Source organism: Thamnophis elegans, chromosome 11 (assembly GCF_009769535.1).
Source record: "Thamnophis elegans isolate rThaEle1 chromosome 11, rThaEle1.pri, whole genome shotgun sequence".
Lineage (NCBI taxonomy): Eukaryota > Metazoa > Chordata > Lepidosauria > Squamata > Colubridae > Thamnophis > Thamnophis elegans.
Window position 1 is genome coordinate 29,328,619 of NC_045551.1, and position 20,078 is coordinate 29,348,696.

The 20,078-nt window shown below is 43.1% G+C and overlaps 1 protein-coding gene across 1 annotated transcript in view; it reads left to right on the forward strand.

Moving 5' to 3' along the window:
* The window catches only part of LOC116514742 (dehydrogenase/reductase SDR family member on chromosome X-like), a 127,917-nt gene that overhangs the window by 30,917 nt on the left and 76,922 nt on the right, over nt 1–20,078 (forward strand).

The following is a 20,078-nucleotide window of genomic DNA, read 5'->3' on the forward strand; positions in this document are numbered from 1 at the left end:
AGTGCTTGCAAAAGGAAAGAATGTTTTATTACATACCACAATTTTTATATATTTATTTATTTAAAACATTGATGTAGCCATCCATCTTTCACCAGCTTTGGGCATCTCCCAAACAAGAATTAAAAGACAAATAAAATACATATAAAAACATTTTAAGTTTCAAAGAATAACTATTTAAAATCTAAAATGTTAAAACAATAACAATTTGGATTCATCCAACTATATAGAATCAGTTTACATTTCTCTTGTTGGGATTCTTTTGAATAATTCTTAAATGAAGATATTTCTGCATCCATGCAGAATAGTGCTAAATTATCCCATAGATGTACATCTTAGTGGGTTGCAACACTCATTCTTGCATTGTGTATTTTAAAAGCAACTTACTTTAATCATAATGCATTCAAAAATGAATGAGGAAATGCCTGAAGAACAAAACACTCTATGTTTTGTTTCTGCCTAACAGTGTCTATCCTGAAAAAAAATAATGGAATATGATGACTTGTTTTAGATTGGAAACAAACCATTTCCTGTTTTGTTCATGCCCCCAATTGAAAACTGATCCACATGATCATCAATCTACAGTGAAGACATTGGGATTTCATTTTCATTGTAGCCGGATGTTAGTAAAGAGAGGGAAGGTAGTTAAAACGAGCAGGCTACATATCAACATACAGATCAACCACAAGTATGTTGATTTTCTATAGTCACATGGAACCTGATGAGGCTAGAAAGACCACAGCATCCAAGTACCATCAAAGAAAGACAGGTCCTGAAAAGGCAGCTGCATGGAAAGAACAAGATCCATTAACAGCATGCCCTGTCAGTCATCAGATATCCTGCCAGTATAATGAGCTGGCCAAAGGACAACGTGTATGGAGGTTTCCACCCCAAGTCGAACATCCAGAGACTGTATTCTGCATCAGCTGGAAAGAAAGCAGGCAAGGTCTGGTAAGTGTCAAGGCCAGATCATGGCTATCCAGAGCACTGAAGATAAAAATCAAATAGACAAAGTTACACGAAAAATTAAGACAAGACCTAGCATGGGCTACCATTGACAGCTGAGTTGGCTGACATTGGGAAATCCTATCAGTGGCTGGAAAGAGCTGGACTAAAGGACAACATTGAGGTACTGATTATAGCAGCACAACAACAGGCACTAATCATCAGATCCATTGAAGTGGGTATGTCACACTAGATAGCACCTGAGATGCAAAGAAGCCCCAGAAGCAGTACAACACCTGGTAGGATGTAATATATGGGCAGGAACAGCATATATTGAATGCCACAATCAAATAGTTGGCATAGAGTACAGAAACAACTGCATGGCTAGATTCTCCCAAGTCCAAATGGAAGGTTCCACAGAAGGTGATAGAGAATAGCAGGGCTAAGAACCAGATCCAGATGGACAGGCAGGTACTAGCTAATCAGCCAAATATTGTTGTAGCAGACAAGAACCAACTGTGATGTTAGATGTATAGTATCAAGTGACAGCAACATCAGGAAGAAATAGTACGAGAGATTGGGTAAGTACCAGGGCCTGAAGGAGGAACTGGAGAGAATGTGGAAAGTAAAGACTAAAGTGGTTCCAGTGATGATAAGAGCATTATGGGTTGTATCTTCTAAGTTGGGAGAATGATTCGGAGCTTTCTGTCTGGAAGAGTGTGGTGCTAGGTACAGCTAAGTTACTGTGCAGAACCCTCAAACTCCCAGGCTTCTGGTAGGGGACCCATGATTGAGGAAAAAACATGCCACACATTGTGATTAACAGGGTGATGGTTTTTTTTTAAACAGAGTAACTGAATGGCCAATTGCTCATGCTGTTGAGTTGATACACAAGTGGAACAGTTCTATGTGGAAACAAAATGTTTGCTTTTGATCTGATTAATGCATACGTCCCTGGAGGTCAGATTCTCCAATGTGTATTAGCTCAAATTACCACAGATATCTGAGTAATAGCTATAGTTTCTGTTTGTCAAAATGCTTGGCAGTGTATTGAAATTTATCATTGTGGCATTTGAAATCTTTTAGAGCTAATCTAAAGAACCATTTCTATATATTGCTTCAATTTTATTCTTTAAGATTGTCATCCATTCAGGAATGCTAAATGTTTGTGATCAGTTTTGGCTACAGGGCTATTTGAAATTAGCGGTATTATATTAAGGATTTATAAATTAATATTATAGTACCTCTTTCTAAATCATGGGTGTCAAACCTGATTGTGTCATGTGATGTATCACTATGTTTTTTGCCTTGAAGAGTGTTCGAAGACTGCAGTTGGTCCAGAATGCAGCCGCGTGAGCGATACTGGGTGTACCTAGACACACCCATGTTACACCTATCCTCCGTGAGCTGCACTGGCTCCCCATTGGTCTCCGGATGTGCTTCAAGGTGCTAGTCGTTACTTTTAAAGCCCTACATGGTTTAGGACCTGGCTACCTGAGAGACTGCCTCCTGCCACTTACCTCCCAATGACCAATAAGATCGCACAGGTTGGGCCTCCTCCGGGTGCCGTCGACCGGACAATGCCGGCTGGCGGCCCCTCGGGGGAGGGCCTTCTCTGTAGCTGCACCGACCCTGTGGAACGAACTACCCGTAGAGATCCGGACCCTTACCACTCTCCCGGCCTTCCGTAAAGCCAGCAAGACCTGGCTGTTCTGGCAGGCCTGGGGCTGTTGATTAATATCCAGCCCTACTTGGACCGAATGGATGGTGTGTTAATTTTTAACATTGTATCTCTTATTTTATAATTTTTAAAATGCTTTTTATCTTGCCTGTGAGCCGCCCAGAGTCCCAATGGGAGTGGGCGGCATACAAATTTCATTAAACTGAAACTGAAACTGAAATTTAGCGGAGCCGGGGTGGGTGTGGCCTGCGCATGACTCATCCAGCCCATGGATCGCCAGTTTGACACCCCTGTTTTAAATCATCTTGTCATAAAAGTCTTTCTTGTGTTTAGTGTTGTTTTCATTGATTACTTTTCTCAGTGGAGTTCGGAATATCTTTTTAGCTTTTTATAGTTCAGCTGCAATTATCCTTATTAAAAAAATATTCAAGGTACAATATAGGCTGAGATATAAAGTTATGCAGTAATGCATGGGTCTGGATTGACTATTAATGGATTTAAGCAATATTGGATTGACTTACATCCAGATGAATGGTCACCAGATAAAATATGCAAACTTTTCTAATCTTTAATTAAAAATTAACAAAAGAAATGTCATGTAAATGTGTTCCTCAGTAATCTGATTGTAATGAGATTAATCATCTTTAAACAATTGCTCATTCTTGTTGTCTATAAATTATTGCAATTTTAATTCTGGACTATGCAACTGAAATTCTATTTATTTACTGTAATATACTGTAAATTAACAGAACATGTTTTTTTTGTAAAAAAATATTTTTCCATTTTCACAAAATATAATCACATGTATACTATTACATAATTAACATAATTTTGTATTATTAAGTGTTTACATCTATTCATCTTACCATCAGCTCCCAAAACACAATTGTATAGCTCTTCTGCTCTCCGTACACCATATTTATCCTTATCCATCACTTTCTTCCCCCTCTCTCTCCTCCCCACACCTCCTTTCTTCCCTCTGTCATCCTTCCCTACTCTACTTCCCCTTCCTCTCTCCTTCTCTTGTCCCCCCTCTCCTCTCCTCGTTTCTCTCCTCCTCTTCTCCCCTCTTTGCCCTCTCTCTTATTCCTTTCTCCTTCCCCTGCCTCCCCTCTTTTCTTCCCATTCTTATCATTTATTTGGTGTATTTCAGCTTCTGAGCAAGCTCCATTTTATATTGATGGTATTTATAGTTCCTTTTCAATATACATATTTCATTTTAATACCCTTTCTTGGGAAAAAAATAGAACAAAAAAGTATACATATATATAGTCATTGTACTCTTAAGCCCCTCCCCCCAGCCTAATTTTGGTCGAGATGTAGACCTGGTTACAATTCCTAGCTAGAAGATAATGATGAGAATAACAGAACATGTTTTTAAGCCATCACTTATATAAACCTAAGTAAGCTGCAATTTACATGATTGTATTCCAATCAAGCTGTTACAGAAAGGCTGATTTTTCTTTCTTAAATTAAGTTACCTTAGTCCATAATTGGACATCCTGAATATGTTAAAAATCCCAACCATATATATTTAATAAAACATTTTGGATAGTTGGAGTCAGCCTAATACGTTAGGCAACTCTAGACTTAACCTCACATTTATTCTAAGTTCTTATTCAATGGCATGAGTACAACATTTACAAAATGTAATTATATAAACTTAGTCTATTTCAAGGTGTTTGATGAGGACTACAGCCTAACTTCTAGGTTTAAACATAGAGATAGGAAAGGTAAAGGTTTCTCTTGACCAGTCTTGTCCAACTCTAGGGGTAGTTCTCATCTCTGTTTCCTAGCCGAAAGACCCAGTGTTGTCCCAAGACAATTCTGTGGGCATGTGGCTGGCATGACAATATGCCAAGGTGCATTGAATGCTGTTACTTTCCTACCAAAATTTACATGCTTTTGAACTGCTAGGTTGGCAGGAGCTGGGGCAAGAACAGGAACTCACCATGTCATGTGGAGGTTGGGTCTTGAACTGACAAACCTTCTGGTTGATAAGCCCAGCACTTAACCACTAAGCCACTGCGGCCCCTGATAAATACTCCTTCAACTCCCTCTAGGTCTGTTTTTTTCTTGGAAGAGCTCCAGGCAAATTGTCACTTGCTACTGTCTGGCAAGGAATGCTGGCAAAATGTGTTTCAGCAGCCATGTCTGGAACAGGCTGTTTCAGGACAAAAAGAAAGATAATTCTGGCTTCAAATCGGAGACAGTGAAAAAATAATGTGTAGCAGAAACAATTCATTTTGTTTTTTCAGAGTTGAGACATCCTGCTCGTGGCAGTAAGATGTTGAGCTATTTGGCATTTGGAGAATGGGGCAAGGAATAAGGTCCACAGCAAAAGGAAACAAATGAAAGCTACAGTGGCATTGCGGATGTGTTGTTGGTTGATATGATTAACATGATGAGGTTTGGTGGGCCTTTAATAGTCGAAAGCAAAAAGTGTTTCTTGCTTCTTTGGGTTGCAGTAAAGATCAGGAAAAAGCACAGTGATATATTTTTCAGACTAAATTCTACTTTACTGTATTGCTTCATTCATACCTTTTAATCTGAGGAATGCGGGAAAGGGTCAGGATGTGGAAACATAATTGAATAAGGGATATTTATGCTGATTTATTTATAGTGAAAATCTATTTCGTGAATGTGCAGTATTCTATAAAAATTAATTTATACCCATATTCAACTTAAATTACAAAAGCATAAGGACAATAATAGCTAATTTCTTGTGCTGTCAAGAAATCTATAGATGATGCACTTTCTTGGGTGCTTCATCTTAGCTTGGCGCACCTGGAGAAAAATACTCATGTGCGAATGCTGTTTGTTGATTTTAGTTTGGCGTTCAACACAATCATTCTTCAGCATTTGGTGAACAAATTGGGCCTATTAGATTTTAATACTCTCTTAGGTAATTTGATACTAGATTTCCTTATTGATAGGCTCCAGTTTGTGCGAGTTGGAAAAAAAAGTTTCCAACTTGAGATTGAGAGATTGAGATTGTTTATTTGTATGCCGCCCTTTTCCCTGGGGGGACTCAGGGCGGCTCACAATCAAAAGGAAGGGGGGGGGGACAGACTTTTACATATAAGACAGTACATGATTAAAACGCAACATTCATACCATTCGGGCGGGTTACAGTCTTTAGCCCCAGGCCTGACGGGATAGCCAGATTCTAAGGGCTGTGCGGAAGGTCTGGAGGGTGGTGAGGGTACGAAGCTCCACGAGGAGTTCGTTCCAGAGGGTCGGAGCAGCCACTGAGAAGGCTCTCCTCCAGGTAGTTGCCAGCCGACTGGCTGGCTGATGAAATTTGGAGGAGGCCTAATCTATGCGATCTTATCAAACAACTCCCATCTCCTTGAGTTTGGGTTCCCCAAAGGGCTGTGTTTTGAGTCCATTACTGTTCATCTTGATGACCCATGACTGCTGTGCGAAGTCTGCTACAAATCATATTGTGACATATGCTTATGACACGGAAGTGGTGGGTCTTATCCGGGATGACAATGAAGATGCTTATAGGGAAGAGGTGAAGGCTCTGGTGGACTGGTGCAATAAAAGTAACCTGGTTCTAAATGTTCTTAAAACAAAGGAGATCATTGTAGATTTTAGAAAGAGACGGCATAGTCACACTCCACTCAGTGTCAAGGTTGCAGCTATAGAAGTTGGTCAACAGTATTAAGTATCTGGGGGTGCAGATAATTAACAATGCGAATTGGTCTCTCCACACTTCATCCTTAGTGAAGCATGCAAACCAATGTTTGACTTTCCTGCATCAGATGAGCAGAGCTCATCTTTCTCCTTCTGTCCTGACCACTTTTTACAGAGAGTGTTTTAACAAACTGCATCACTGTTTGTTTTGGTGACTACGGTGCCTCAGATAGAAGATCCATGCAGAGAGTGATAAGGACAGTTGAGAAGATTATAGAAAGATCACTTCCTGTCATTCAGGATATTGCTTATACAAGCACTATGACACACCCACTTTACAGTCTGTTTCTCTTGCTCTCCTCTGGGAAGAGGTTTTGAAATATTTCTAGCAGGATGACCAGATTCTGTAACAGCTTTCTTCCCCATGCCATCCATCTCGTCAACTTGCAAGATTTGTTTTTCTTGCCATGTACATGTACACATCCAAACTAGACTGTTATTTCTCTGGTGTCATATAATATATGTGGGTATATGCATAATTTTGTATTTATTTATTTTGCCATGTTTATGTAGTGTGTATTGGAGGTGGTGACCCTTTGAGAGCTGTATGCAATGAAATTTCTTTTTAATGTATGCCTATTAATGTACATTCAAAATGGAAATAAAGTTATTATTCTATTCTATAGGAAAATAATCTTTTTACCATAGGAAAATATCTTTTTATTTTGGGGGAAAAAATGCCAAGTCTAGTTTACCGCATGACAGGGGGTCCTCAACATGACTGCTTGAAGTTACAAAGGGTTTCAAAAAGCTACTTACATTTCATCCTCGAAGTTACATGGTGGTCATGTGAATGCATTCAGACACTTAGCAACTTGTTTGCATTTATGCATTTATGAATAATTGCAGTGTCCCAAGATCATAAATATGATTATAGTTTGTGATGATTTTTTTTGGCAGAAAATGGAAAAAAATGAACTGTTTTAATAATTATTTATGCTAATGCTTCATTAGACAGGCATTTGCTTTAGTCTTATAGTAGACCAGCTGGATACCCGTGCTCTATGAAGAAACTATGTGTTGGACTATGCAGGAGAAATTCGGTTCACAATTCATTGGCTTAGTGGGGGTTGGTGATTGAAACACATAAAGGAATTTCATTCCCGCCACCTTGAGTCCGGAAGCAGCCCATAGGTGGAAGGCGTAGACATTTTGGTGAGGTACCGATGTTTAGTACTGTAAGGAGCTCCAGACCTCTCCTAAGTGAAGGAATGGTACGTCTACCTGTTTGAACTCAGGTAACAGAATGTGAGGCAACTGGCAAATGGAACAGAGTTCTTTTCAGGTGAGGAAGGGGAGTAAAATGTGTAACTCCTTAGCATCAGAGCATGTTAATATAAGGCAACTGGCAGTTGGAACAGAGTTCTTTTCAGGTGGGGAGGGGGAGTAGAACTCCTTAGCATCAGAACATGTTAATTACTGGATAAGAAATACTAATGATCTGATGGTCATTTCAAAAAATCCTTTCTTAACGAGCACCTAGAAGCCAAGAGAAACATATATGCGAAAAAAAATTTCTTATAATAATTTTTTATTTTTGAATAAACACAGACAAACAAAACACAAAAAACACCACAAAACCATCTTCCATTACAAATTGTAGAAAGTGTGTCAATTGGTTACAAAAAACTTTTGTGCATCCCTTCCACAGTCATCACCTACAATTCATATCAAGTTATATATTTTAAATCAAATATATTTATATATATTACTATCATCCAGGGACGTGCAGTCAGGGGAGGCGGGGCCTCACCAGTGTCATGAGGAAAAGAAAAGAAAAATTAAAAGGAAAAAGGCTAAGGTAGTTGCTGCCAGAGTCACAGTGGATGACTCTGCTTAGTGCTAACTGGAGGGGGAGGCAAGAGAACTACGGGCCTCCTTTGCATAAGGAATTTTTCGCCTTTTAACCCTTGCTCAGAGTTAAGCAAGGGTTAAAAGGCGAAAAATTTAGATTTAGATTGTTTATTTGTATGCCGCCCTTTTCCCTGGGGGGACTCAGGGCGGCTCACAATCAAAAGGAAGTGGGGGACAGACTTTTACATATAAGACAGTACATGATTAAAACGCAACATTCATAGCATTCGGGCGGGTTACAATCTTTAGCCCCAGGCCTGACGGGATAGCCAGATTCTAAGGGCTGTGCGGAAGGTCTGGAGGGTGGTGAGGGTACGAAGCTCCACGGGGAGATCGTTCCATTGGGTCGGGGCTACCACCGAGAAGGCTCTCCTCCGCGTGGTGGCCAGTCGGCATTGGCCAGCGGATGGAACTCGGAGGAGGCCTAAACGATGAGATCTAATGGGTCGTGTGGAGGTGATCGGCAGTAGGCGGTCTCTCAAGTACCCAGATCCACTACCATGAAGGGCTTTATAGGTGGCAAGTAGCACCTTGAAGCGTATCCGGAGATCGACAGGTAGCCAGCGCAGCTCGCGGAGGATAGGTGTTACATGGGTGAAGCGAGGTGCACCCACAATCGCTCGCGCGGCTGCATTCTGGACTAGCTGAAGTCGCCGAATACTCCTCAAGGGCAGCCCCATGTAGAGCACATTGCAGTACTCCAGCCTAGAGGTCACAAGGGCCCGAGTGACTGTTGTGAGAGCCTCCCGGTTCAGGTAGGGGCGCAACTGGTGCACCAGGCGAACCTGGGCAAATGCCCCCCTGGTCACAGCTGACAAATGGTGTTCGAAAGTCAGCTGTAGGTCCAGGAGGACTCCCAAGTTGCGGACCCTGTCTGAGGGGTATAATGTTTGACCCCCCAGCCTGAGAGATGGAATATTTGCCAAATTGGCTGGAGGGAAACACAACAGCCACTCGGTCTTATCCGGGTTGAGCACGAGTTTGTTAGCCCTCATCCAGTCCCTAACAGCTTCAAGTCCCTGGTTCATCACGTCCACCGCTTCATTGAGTTGGCACGGGGCGGACAGATACAGCTGGGTATCATCTGCATACTGGTGGTATTTTATCCCGTGCCGCCGAATGATCTCGCCCAGCGGTTTCATGTAGATGTTGAAAAGTAGGGGAGACAGGACCAAACCCTGTGGCACCCCATATGTTAGGGGCCTAGGGTTCGATCTCTGCCCCCCAACTAACACCAACTGCGACCTGTCCGAGAGGTAAGAGGAGAACCACTGCAAAACAGTGCCTCCCACCCCCACCTCTCGCAGTCGTCGCAGAAGGATACCATGGTCATAAATTCCTTATGCAAAGGAGGCACGTGGTTCTCTGCCTCCTGGTCTGGCAGCAGCAACTCTTGCCTAAGTTGCCTTTTTTTTTTTTTTACATTTTCATCATGGCGGACAAGAGGAGAGTTGAAATCCTCTGACACAGCTGGAAAAGGTATGTGGGTCCGAGGGAAGGGACGGGGGAGGAATTCTAAATTATTTGTAAGTAATTGTAATTTGTTTTATTATAAGTAATTTGCGTGTGTGTGTGTGTGTGTGTATGTGTGTTTTACTCGCCTCTGCTGGTGTGCGGGCTGGCACTTTTTTATTTTTTAATTTTTAATTTTTATTTTTTATTTTTTAAAGCCACCGGCTTCTGGCCATACAGCGGGTCCCGTTGTATGGCTGGGGTGGCAGCATGCACTTTAAAGTGCCGGTGGGCTGTATGGCCGGACCCGGGGCAGCAGCATGCACTTTAAAGTGCATGCAGCCTCGCCCCGCCATAGAGCGAAACATGTCCTGTTTTATGACCGGGAGGCGTACTGGCACTTTAAAGTGCATGCTGCCGCTCCGGGCCGGCCATACAGCCCACCGCACTTTAAAGTGCAAGCCGCCGCCCCGGGCCGGCCATACAGCCTGCTGTATGGCCGGGGTGGCGGCATGCACTTTAAAGTCCCGGCGTGTCTTCCGGCCATAAAGCAGGTCCTGCTGTATGGCTGGGGTGGTGGCATGCACTTTAAAGTGCCGCGCCCCGGGCTGGGCAAGTCCCGGAAGACGGGCAGGAGATGGCGCAGGCATCCGGAGCCCCTTCTGTCACCATCCCTGCCAGGCAATCTCCACGCCCGCCGAGTCTCGCTCCAGAGCTGGGCGCTGGGCTGCCAGGGAGGGGAAGGGCAGAGCAGCCACTGCTGGTCATGCCTGGGAGTGTGGGGGAGGGGGGCTGGCACGCCAGGGTCCAGGCTGGGGCACCAGGGGCTGTTGTTTTGCCGACGGAAGGAGTGGCGGAGGCAGCAGAGCCTCCGGACTCTCTTCCCGTCTTCGAACTTGCTGAATTAGCGGCAGACCTGAAAGCAGCTGGAGCTTCTCCCTCTTGATGTTTTGCACAAACATGTTTGCGGCTTGGAAAACAACTTCTGCTACCCAAGCCAGGCCCTGATATGGCGGCGGCTGCAAGCTGCACCCGGCACCCTTTCACGACTCCCTGGGGAGCCACCGCCGCTGCCTCTCTCATCCTCGTCTTCACCGCATGTCACTGCTATCATCATACCTCAACCTTCATTTGGCTATAATTGCTTTTACGTCCTTTTATATAAAATGTTCCAAAATTTAAAGAAAAACCACATAATGGCATTCCGTTAACTGTTTTCATTATCATCCGGTATCATTACATCTTTATGACATGTACTAAATAAAAAATCGAGAAACCATGTGTTTGTGGTTTGAAACTGCTTCACATATTAGAGAAAAATGTCACATGTTGAATTTGTAATACAGGAGTTGACAAGCACTAATTTTAGGACCACCTGAGACACAGGCTGTCTCTTTGGGTTTTCTGGAAACTGACAGCAGAATTTCCTGTCATCATGAGTTGTAAAATTATAAAAATCTTAAATCCTAAAATAGGCATATCACAGTTAACATAAAGAAGCTAACCAAATTCCAGCAAATAAAGTCCTTCCTCACATATTGGTCTCAGGACCCCAAAAGTGTTACAGGCGATGCTCAGCCATCAGCAAATTATGTAATAGTTTCATATAACAACACCCAGTTGATTGTGGTTGATTGATTTTGAAAAAGCTGAGCAGAGACTGAACTTATTCTTGACATTCCCATGACATCCTAGAGGCACAGACTAAGCTATGGAGTTGAAAAAAAAATATCCTGGAAGAAGACAATTACAAAACATTTCAGTATGTGATGTGAACCTTAACAAAGGTTGTGTTCTGAAATGCTCATAAGCACATGGTGGCCATCTAAAGATATGACTAAAGCTTTTGTTGATTCACTATGGTGGCTCCTGCTGCCAGGCTGCCAAGCCTTCACTTTTAAAAGGAGGCTGTATCTTTCATAACTGAAAATACTGTAGCAAACCTTCCAGCTATTAAATTGGTCTCTTCCTGTGTGAGCTCACACTGATCACAGGACATTCAATCTTCGGCTCTTCTTGTTTCCTGTTTAGGAACTGATTACTGGATTCATACTGATACCCAACTGAAACTACTTGTGTTGGAAAAAAATCTACAGAATGCACTCTGTGACAAAATAAATTGACTTGCATTTCCAAAATGTGAATTTAGATGGGGCTTAAATATTTGGTTTTCAAACTGCTAATTGAGATGATAATCCCTTTATTTTGTATTTATCTATAATTACTTCACTTTGGGGGAAATCTTATCTTCATATCATAGACATTTGCTTGGAATCACAATATGCCATGTTGACTTAGGGCTGCACTTCCTCAGCTATTCACACCATAAAATGTTTTGCTTACTTAGTTTTATTGATAATGTAGTTGATAATGTAATTTATTGATAATGTATTGGTAGTTTAGGATCAAGGATTAAAAGCCCCTGAAAGCTTCATTGTGACATCAATTACTTTCACTCTGTCATCACATTTGGTATAGACGTATGTATATCATCAATTAACACTCTGCCTGAGTGGATAGCTTTAGAGTTATAAAGATCTCTACAGCTTTCAAATGGTCATATGGAGTTCTTCATGCCGAATTTGGTACCCATTTGCACAGTGAAGCCAAATGATAAGTTTTTCAAACTGGAATCTATTTTATTGGCTTTATCCTTGTTGATAAGACACACACCATTAAGAAATTTAAACCAGACTTTTTTCAAAGTCAATAAAAAATATTCCTCCTCCTCCTTCAAAAAAACCCACTCAGATTTGCAATGATGCCTTGTAAAAAGAATCTTAAACAAGATAGATAGGCCTAGACCACACAGTGCTAATTTCAGATTTTATTTGAATAGTCCAATATGGCGTAAAAGTTTATATAACAACATGACTTGCATTGATAAAGAGGAATGATAAATGTAATATTAATTTATCTTCTATTGTTGTAAGAAGCTATACAAATCAAATGCCAGAAATACTGGATTTAGCTATGCTGAAATTGTATTACCTAGCTGATTTGTGCTTGTTTTGAACTGAATTGAAATTGAATAGATAAGGACAACAGTGCTTTTTCTATGCTGATCCCAAAAGTAAAATAAAACAAGATAAGGAAATAGAGCAAACTGGTTATCAATTGCATGAACAGGAAGTCTAAAACTACTGCTTAGCTTTCTAATAAGTGTTATGAACTATCTACCATTGTTAATTGTACCATTGTACAGTCATCTTGGATTTTGAAACCAAGTTAGACTTACAAATGTCATTGCCTTCATGGTAATGATAATTTGTCTTAATCTTTCAATGGAGGCCCTATTTTAATATGTTTTCTCAAGTAAAATCTACTCAGTATGCCATAAGCCCAGAGGCAAGATCATTTGATTTCATTTGAGAGGCAGTTTGGTTCTGGTTAAGACATCAGACTAGAAACTAGGAGTTTGTGAGTTCTAATCCCACCTTAGGCACAAAGCCAGCTGAGTGACTCTGGGTCAGTCACTTTTTATCAGCTTTAGGAAAGAGGCTTCTGGAAAACTTGCTGAGAAAACCACAGTTACTTGTCCAGGCAATTTCTGAGAATCAGGCAGGATTGAACAGAACAGTGCCCCCCCTCATCTTTTCATATAGCTTTTAATGTTTATATGTATTTGTGTCACACTGTTATTTTCCTAGTTAATCAATGTGATGTGACCTTCCAACAGTAAGTAGTAGGAAACAAAATAAATTGTATGTATGTATGTATGTATGTTAAGGTGACCAGACGTCCCGCTTTTGGCGGGACACCCCCGCTTTTTGATGCATTTTCCCGCGTCCCGCCCGCTTTTTTAAAAGGCACGCTTTTTTTGGCGCTCGCAGCTCCCGCCCATCAGCTGCTGGGCTGGCTCATCGTTTCGTTCTATGCTACCTACAAATTTAAGCCAGCCCAGTCTGCCGCTCACTGATTTGATTGGCCTGGACTCCAGCCAATCAGTGAGCTGGCTGGGATGGAAAATTTTCAGCACGCCACGTGCTGAAAATTTTCCATCCCAACCAGCTCACTGATTGGCTGGAGTCCTTAGCTGAGGACGCATGCGCGAGTCTCCATTTTATTTCGTCTTTGTTTTGGGCAGCTGCGCTTACTCACTGGTGGTGAGTAAATCATGTTTTGTATTGTCTAATTTGGTACCGTGGGAATCGGGAGGCGCTGGGCTGGGGGAAGGAGACAGCCCCCTTCTCCCCCTTTGCGGAGTTCACAGCCAGCCCCTGTGCTGCGCTGGAACGGGCGGCAAAAGCTCTGGAACCACGTGGAAGTTCTCGGGAGGCTGCTCCCAGCTCTCCTGCCCCGGAGGGAGCAGCCGCCCGAGAACTTCCACATGGTTCAGGGGCTTCAGGGGACATCTCGATATCTAACCGTTAAGGGAGGAAGGCGAGAGCAGCTGGAAGCCAAGAAAAATTGAGAGAGAGGGAATCGGGAGGCGCTGGGGGGAGGAGACAGCCCCCTTCCCTTTGGCTTTGCGGAGTTCACAGCCAGCCCCTGTGGTTCCATCCAGAGCTTTGCCGCCCGTGCCAGCGGCAAAAGCTCTGGAACCACGTGGAAGTTCTCGGGCGGCTGCTCCCTCGCTCTCCTTTGCCGCCCGTTCCAGCGCAGCACAGCCTGTGCTTCCTTCCGACCTTCCCGCAAATGCGCCGCGCTCTCCAGAAGGGCTAGGACGGGTCCGGCGGCTAAGCAACGCGCGGCCTTCGCCGGGACTGACAGCCGCGGCGAAAGTAGCCCCCGCCGGCCACCCTCACTTTTGTCTGCTGGGTAGTGAAGGCGGCAGTGGCGGAGGAGGAGGAAGCAGCCCGGCGTCGCTGCTCGCTGCGCGCTCCCTCGCTCGCGGCCAGGCTTTGGTGCTGCCTTTCCCGCTCTGTGCGTGCTGCCCAGACCTCTCCTCCTTCCGTGGAGTCCGTTCATGAATCAATGGGATTCGCCGCGGAAGGAAGAGAGGTCGTGGCAGCGGCAGACGCCAGCAGAGAACGTCCCCTCGCTTCTGGGGCTTCCGCTGCTGTCCCTACCTCTCTTCCTTCCGTGGAGTCCGTTCGTGAATCAATGGGATTCGCCGCGGAAGGAGGTGAGGTCGTGGCAGCGGCAGACGCCAGCAGAGAACGTCCCCTCGCTTCTGGGGCTTCCGCTGCTGTCCCGACCTCTCTTCTTTCCGTGGAGTCCATTCGTGAATCAATGGGATTCGCCGCGGAAGGAAGAGAGGTCGTGGCAGCGGCAGACGCCAGCAGAGAACGTCCCCTCGCTTCTGGGGCTTCCTTCTGGGGCTTCCGCTGCTGTCCCGACCTCTCTTCCTTCCGTGGAGTCCGTTCGTGAATCAATGGGATTCGCCGCGGAAGGAAGAGAGGTCGTGGCAGCGGCAGACGCCAGCAGAGAATGTCCCCTCGCTTCTGGGGCTTCCGCTGCTGTCCCAACCTCTCTTCCTTCCGTGGAGTCCGTTTGTGAATCAGTGGGATTCGCCGCGGAAGGAAGAGAGGTCGTGGCAGCGGCAGACGCCAGCAGAGAACGTCCCCTCGCTTCTGGGGCTTCCTTCTGGGGCTTCCGCTGCTGTCCCGACCTCTCTTCCTTCCATGGAGTCCGTTCGTGAATCAATGGGATTCGCCGCGGAAGGAAGAGAGGTCGTGGCAGCGGCAGACGCCAGCAGAGAATGTCCCCTCGCTTCTGGGGCTTCCGCTGCTGTCCCAACCTCTCTTCCTTCCGTGGAGTCCGTTCGTGAATCAATGGGATTCGCCGCGGAAGGAGGAGAGGTCGTGGCAGCGGCAGACGCCAGCAGAGAACGTCCCCTCGCTTCTGGGGCTTCCGCTGCTGTCCCGACCTCTCCCTTCCGTGGAGTCCGTTCGTGAATCAATGGGATTCGCCGCGGAAGGAAGAGAGGTCGTGGCAGCGTCAGACACCAGCAGAGAACTTCCCCTTGATTCTGGGGCTTCCGCTGCTGTCCCGACCTCTCTTCCTTCCGTGGAGTCCGTTCGTGAATCAATGGGATTCGCCGCGGAAGGAAGAGAGGTCGTGGCAGCGGCAGACGCCAGCAGAGAACGTCCCCTCGCTTCTGGGGCTTCCTTCTGGAGCTTCCGCTGCTGTCCCGACCTCTCTTCCTTCCGTGGAGTCCGTTCGTGAATCAATGGGATTCGCCGCGGAAGGAAGAGAGGTCGTGGCAGCGGCAGACGCCAGCAGAGAACGTCCCCTCACTTCTGGGGTTTCCTTCTGGGGCTTCCGCTGCTGTCCCGACCTCTCTTCCTTCCGTGGAGTCCGTTCGTGAATCAATGGGATTCGCCGCGGAAGGAAGAGAGGTCGTGGCAGCGGCAGACGCCAGCAGAGAATGTCCCCTCGCTTCTGGGGCTTCCGCTGCTGTCCCAACCTCTCTTCCTTCCGTGGAGTCCGTTCGTGAATCAATGGAATTCGCCGCGGAAGGAGGAGAGGTCGTGGCAGCGGCAGACGCCAGCAGAGAACGTCCCCTCGCTTCTGGGGCTTCCGCTGCTGTCCCGACCTCTCCCTTCCGTGGAGTCCGTTCGTGAATCAATGGGATTCGCCGCGGAAGGAAGAGAGGTCGTGGCAGCGGCAGACGCCAGCAGAGAACTTCCCCTTGATTCTGGGGCTTCCGCTGCTGTCCCGACCTCTCTTCCTTCCGTGGAGTCCGTTCGTGAATCAATGGGATTCGCCGCGGAAGGAAGAGAGGTCGTGGCAGCGGCAGACGCCAGCAGAGAACGTCCCCTCGCTTCTGGGGCTTCCTTCTGGGGCTTCCGCTGCTGTCCCGACCTCTCTTCCTTCCGTGGAGTCCGTTCGTGAATCAATGGGATTCGCCGCGGAAGGAAGAGAGGTCGTGGCAGCGGCAGACGCCAGCAGAGAACGTCCCCTCACTTCTGGGGCTTCCTTCTGGGGCTTCCGCTGCTGTCCCGACCTCTCTTCCTTCCGTGGAGTCCGTTCGTGAATCAATGGGATTCGCCGCGGAAGGAAGAGAGGTCATGGCAGCGGCAGACGCCAGCAGAGAACGTCCCCTCGCTTCTGGGGCTTCCGCTGCTGTCCCGACCTCTCTTCCTTCCGTGGAGTCCATTCGTGAATCAATGGGATTCTGTTAAGGTTACAATTGGATGTGTTGGACGAATCTTAAAAGATGAAACTTTTATTAAAACGTTTGACTTAACTAAAAACGTCTTCCTTTTTCTTCTTCTTCTTAAATATGATTTATTTATTTATTTTTACTTCAGAAGTTTGATGACCGTTGTACAAACTAATCCAACCTAAATGTAGAGGAGGAGAAGAAGGGGGGGGGATTTAAAAAGAGCAGAGGAAAAAGAAAAGAAAGCATGAAGAAAACATAAAGAAAGGGATGGGAGGGAGGGAAGGAAGGCACTTTATGTTGAAACAGAAAATATTATATAAGGAAGAAAATGGAAATAACTTAGGAAGGAAGGAAGGAAGGAATTGCACTTAATATTGAAGGAAAAGAGAATGAAGGAAAAAGTATTGGAAGGATTGAAAGAAGGAAGGAGGAACAAAGAATTACACTTAATATTGAAATGGAAAAGAAAATATAATGAATGAAAGAAGAAGTATAGGAAGGAAGGGAAGGAAGGAAGGAAGGAAGAAACAAAGACTATTGAAACAGAAAAGATAATATAAGGAAGAAAATGGAAAGACGTATAGGAAGGAAGGAAGGAAAAAAGGAAGACAATGTTGAAATGGAAAAGAATATAAGGAAGAAAATGGAAAAAATTATAGGAAGAAAGGAAGAAATGTACTTAATATTGAAACAGACAAGGGAATGAAGGAAAAAAATATTGGAAGGATTGAAAGAACAAGGTTTTCCTTGTATGGGATTGATAGTGTCATTCTTAAATTTATTCCCCAAAATTTTTCCCATTTGTCTAGTTCAATGTTATAGCCAAAGTTCTGTGCCCATTTTATCATTGGTTCTTTTACAGTTTCCAATTTCCTCTTCCATTTGATACTTCAAGAGGAATTTGTATATTTTCCCTATCATCTTTCTGTCCAGACTTTGAATAATTTTATTCAATTTGTGTGGTTCTGTTTCAATACCATATATTTTAGTGTCTTTATTGTATTTAGTTTTAATTTGGAGGTAGGTTAGCCAATCACCTTTCATATTCTGATCTGCCAATTCTTCAATTGTTTTTAAATTTCCCTGTCTATCAATTAGATCTCTGTATCTTAGAATTTTGTTCCAATCTGTAAAATTTGGGTGTGTCGTTCTTTCTGTTGGTGATAGCCAATTTGGGGTTTTCACATAGTGTTTTTTTTTATTTTGAGCCATTGTTGCACTAAAGTTCCAATTAAATGATTTTGAAAGTATTTGTGCGTTTTATGTTTGTCATTCCATAAGAAATTATGCCAGCCTGCCTGCAGGTCATGGCCTTCTAAGATCAGAATTCTTTTATTCTTTAACTCAATCCAATCCTTCATCATTGTCATTGTTACTGCAGTTGCGTATATACTAGGCTCCCTGTGTGCTTCCATCCATCGCTACGAAGATCTGCTGACTCTGCCTGCCTGCTGGTAAGTGAGCCGGGTTTTTTCTTTTATTTTTTTAATGTATTTTAAAATAATATTTTATTTATTGTGCATATGATTTTTTAAAATAGTGGTATTCTGTGTTGATTCTTTTTTTAAATTGTCTTAGACTATTTAAAAAAAGATTCTATCCAAAATAAATTGAAACAAGCCATTTTTAAAATTTCTATGCACAATACTTTGAAATGGACTCAGGAGTCATGATTGACACTGAGTGAATTTGCACTTTAATAATCAGGAAGATACAATGGCATTGAAAAAAGTGACTGATGACCATTTTTCACACTTAGCGACCATTTTCACACTTAGCGACCGTTGTGGAACCTCATGGTTTAAAATGATTTTACTTCAATTTATTCTGTGTGGAATAGTTTGAAATGGTGACAGTATAAATTATTGCTGGTGTAATACTTAACAATGGTTTTTAAGGATTTCTTTTATTTATAGAATACCTTTTTATTATTTTGGGGGGATTTTTATTTTTAAATTGTTTATAAAATGTATTTACTACAAGAAATGTTCCTTTTTGCAAATGTGATCTTTGCAAATCTTTGTGATGCAATATGTTCAGACCAGGTTTATGTGTCTCAAAGTGGCTGCTATTCTATGGGCAGACCAGGTTGGTGCAAGGCAGCTTTGCCAGATTTGGTGTGTTTCACCCTCATTGAATTTTATATAGTATAAAATCATATAATTTTAATTTTTTTTAGATTATTAACATGAGTAAGAAAAGAGGATGCAAATTCAACGATGATCTAAGAAATGAATTTCCTTTTCTTAAAAAAACAAAAAGCGATCACATAGTAAGATGTGAGAAATGCAATGGCGAATTTTCTATTGCGCACGGTGGGAGGCATGATATTACAAAGCACTTGGAGACGCAGAAACATAAGAGATATGTAGATGCTGTTGCATCTTCCTCCAGAATGCAAGACTATTTTCATAAACCAACATATGCAGACGAAGACAAGAAATTAGCATTGGCAGAAGGACTTATGTCTTTTCATACTATTAATCACAATCATTCCTTCCGATCTATGGACTGTACATCACAAGTGGTCAAAAGTTATTCAACAAAAAATTTACCTATGCTAGAACTAAATCCGAGGCAATTGTGCGTAATGTGCTTTCCCCATATGCATTTACAGAATTAAGCAAAAATCTAGAGAAAATTAATTTTGTATCCATATACTCTGATGCATTAAATCATAAGGATATCAAATTATTTCCAACCCTTATTAGATTTTTTGATTCGGAAACTGGAATAAAAATTAGAATGTTAGATTTTGTTTCTTTGCCTGGCGAAACTTCGGAAATAATTTTCAGTTCCATTGTTAATATTTTGGAACAAAACAATTTAAAACACAAAATAATTGCATATTGTGGAGACAATACGAATGCAAATTTTGGAGGAAAAGTGAGAAGGGGTACCAATAATATTTTTTATAAATTAAACCAAAACCTTAATCAAAACATTATTGGTGTTGGTTGTGCAGCGCACATAATACATAATGCCATTCAAACAGCTGCTGACTTGTTGCCCATAGATGTGGAAAATATTATTGTTAAAATATATTGTTATTTTCATATATACACTGTGCGCGTTGAAAGTCTTAAAGAATTTTGTGAAGATGCGGAAGTCGAATATCACAAAATGCTTGGATATAGTAAAACACGCTGGTTAGCTCTTTTGCCAGCTGTCGAAAGAATTTTGAAACTATACGATCCTTTGAAGTCCTACTTTCTATCACAGGATAAATGTCCTAGAATTTTAAAAGAGCTTTTTGAAAAAGAATCTTCAAAAATTTGGCTAGAGTTTGTACACAATCAAGCAGCTCTTTTTCAAAATAGTATAAAACTTATTGAAGGTGACAAAATTTCGGCAATCGAAGTAGCAAATGAACTTAATAATTTAAAATTTCAG